The sequence below is a fragment of the Callospermophilus lateralis genome, unplaced genomic scaffold (genome assembly GCF_048772815.1).
Source record: "Callospermophilus lateralis isolate mCalLat2 unplaced genomic scaffold, mCalLat2.hap1 Scaffold_83, whole genome shotgun sequence".
Taxonomy (NCBI): domain Eukaryota; kingdom Metazoa; phylum Chordata; class Mammalia; order Rodentia; family Sciuridae; genus Callospermophilus; species Callospermophilus lateralis.
In genome coordinates, this window is record NW_027516368.1 from 1919151 (window position 1) to 1922078 (window position 2928).

Genomic DNA, 2928 nt, shown 5'->3' on the forward strand with positions numbered 1-2928 from the left:
ATCCCATAGACCTGCTTCCAGCAGGGGCCAGGGCTGAAGCATCAATTGGAGGCACCTGTGGGTGGTGGTGGTAGGGGGAGAACAGGGTAACAACCGAGGCAGCATAAGCAGCTGAAAGGGGGGTCCAGCCCCCTCTCCAGGTTCAACCAGTAGCCTGATAAGTCATGTCCCATCCATACCCCCTTCTCCCCTTGAGCCTGCAATCTCGGCACTCAGCTGAGGATCTTCCTGGGCAGTTCAACAGAGGCACGGATGAAAACTGCATCGCATTGCACAGTTTCCCTTTCGGATATCTTGGTGGGAGATGAACTTGGGATATCCAAAGCCCAGAGAACTCTCATCCAAGGAGCTTCACCACGTGCCTTGCTTTTGAAAATTTTTCCAGTTTGAGTCAGAGTGGAAAGTCTCAATGAAAGGCTATGGATTAGCAAGCCCTGGGTTGCTCTGATTTAGCAGGGAGAACGTGACACGAAGGGCAAAATTCCACTCAAGGAGACTGTCAAAGGTGCCTGGTAGCACATGAATGTACAGAGAGAGATGTGTGCCCTCACCACTGCCATTGCCAATGAGGAGTGCAGACACCTGTAGTTTGTAACCATACTTATGTGTTTTGAAGGCTGGGCTGAAGCACTCAAGGTTGGGCTTGGCCTCTTCTAGCCTCTGCCCATAGCTGCCAATCTTCCAGATGAGCACTCCATCACTGCCTACTGATAGTTCCTCCAGCTCTCCATGCAGCTCCTGAAGCTCCTGTCAATGCTGGCTCACCAGAGCACACTTCATAGCCAGAGGTGGCTTCACACTCTCCTCCACATGCCACAACATTCCCAGCTTAAAGCACTGTTGGCAAAGCCCCAGGCAATGAGGGAAGGGAGGACTGTTACCAAAAAGGGAAGACACAGGGGTAGAAGGCGCCCAACTAGGCATAAGGAAGACAGGGTGCTAGGAAGCATCTGCAGCTGGACAGCAGGGGGAAGGAACTCAAAGAACTAAACTCCCAGGAACCCTAGCCTTCATTTAGGACTTCATGGCCTAAAGAGGGGTTGACAGGAAGAAGGGGCATCTGACCCTGTTCATGTAACCGGAGTATTTGAACGGGTATAACACCAAGGTAGTCCTACCGTTGTCCGTCAGATGATTTGGCAGATCCTCCTGAGCCACAGTGCCCATGCCACACTGGTTAGGGCAGGGCACAGGCAGCCTTGGGCACTGGTACTGGTGACTCTGTACCTATTGACTTCCTTTGTGCAACAGGTACAAGGCTGGGTGCACTTGGGGCACTCAGAATTTGCATGCTGGGCCAGTAGTCACCACATCATGCAGGCACCATGCTTGTTCTCACAGTACGCACTCTCTTGGGGGCACATACCCTCATGGCTCTCAAAGTCTTCCTCACTGAAGTCAAAGCCACAGAACTCGCACTTGAGGCGCCACTTGGGGCAGTTGTGTTGCAAGTTTGCAGGCAGATCACAGTGACTCAGCTTGGCAGGGCAGGGATTGGGGCAGGGAAGTAAATTGAAGCTGCAGGTATTCAGGTGTCTTTGTAAATGACGAAGTGGCCCACTCCAGCAGCAGCCCTCCTCACTGTGCATGCAGCGGATAGGCAGGCCTACCATCTGGACCTCCAGCTCTGGGTATGGGTAGATCTTGGCATAGTCCAGTGGAAGTTGGTCCTCAGGGCATTTGAAGACTCCTTCACTGAGGAACTCCTGCAGACAGGTGTCACAGAAGTGGTGGCCATAGGTAGAAACCTGCAGGGGCTTGCACATGGGTTTCCTGCACATAGGGTACAGCAGCCGGCGCTTGGACTTCTCCAAGAACTTGTAGTGGAAGCTGCGCATGGCGGGAGAGTGGCAGACACCGGCAAGCAGGGCTGGCAGCCCCGCCCAAAGCCACTAAGTGTTTGAAATATGCTTTATATTTGAAATACTATATAGTCTATAATCTCTCTTCAATTAAAAAATGATTGCATACTACATTATTTTACAGATGTAAAAACAGAATTCTTAAAGAATATTTGGACTATTTCTAATTCATAAGAAAATTCTAAATTGAATAATTTTTACATATGCATATGTAGTATATCAGTATAAATCTTTTTATATGAATATATACATGCAAAAGCAGGATATATACAAAAGATTCTTGCATGTTTTTTATATGAAATATGCACATTTGGGGGTTATGGTTCAGTGGTAGAGCACTTGCTGAGCATGTGTGAGGCAATGGGTTTGATTCTCAGTACCATACACCAATAAAGGACCATTACTAACTAAAAAAGTACATACATACATATATATATACATATATACATATATATATACATATATATGTATATATATATATATATAACTGTTCTTAACATGAAAACTCCAAATGCAATACTGACAACCATCACAAATACTGGTCAGACATTTCTCCTCTAACAGAGAACAGACCTTATAGGATAAATGGCTAATTACAGGTCTGGAACAAAAAAAATAAATGATGTGTTTGAAACACCTTGTTTTGTGAGAAACTGAAAAGTACTCCAGTATAAATGGGAACACATCAAAAAGATGTGTAATCAGCATTAAATAGCAGCAGGTGTTTATATATAGGCATGTGAGTTCCAAAATTATAAGCTTTATCTTCTTGCCCACTTATGGTTAGTTTTACTATATTTGTTTTTGTAGAATCAAATTTAAAAAATTATAATTTGGCCACCACATATTAATCATTTGACACAAGGAGGAATCATCCATAAAATATTAATTCTAGTGGATGAAAATTTAAGGACCAAACAGATATTTATAAAGTCACAAAGTGACACCATCCAAAATATTTATGAAACACAAAGGGTATATAAATACTAGGTTTATCATGGACCAACCTGGCAGATACTTCTTAACCAAATAATTAGCAAAAAATAACCAGTGATGGAACAAAGTG

At 44.6% G+C, this 2928-nt stretch overlaps 1 pseudogene; it reads right to left on the reverse strand.

The window, feature by feature from the left end:
* Positions 1 to 212: 212 nt before the first annotated feature.
* On the reverse strand, positions 213 to 1838 carry LOC143388057 (TNF receptor-associated factor 4-like; annotated as a pseudogene).
* Between the last annotated feature and the right edge of the window lie 1090 nt (positions 1839 to 2928).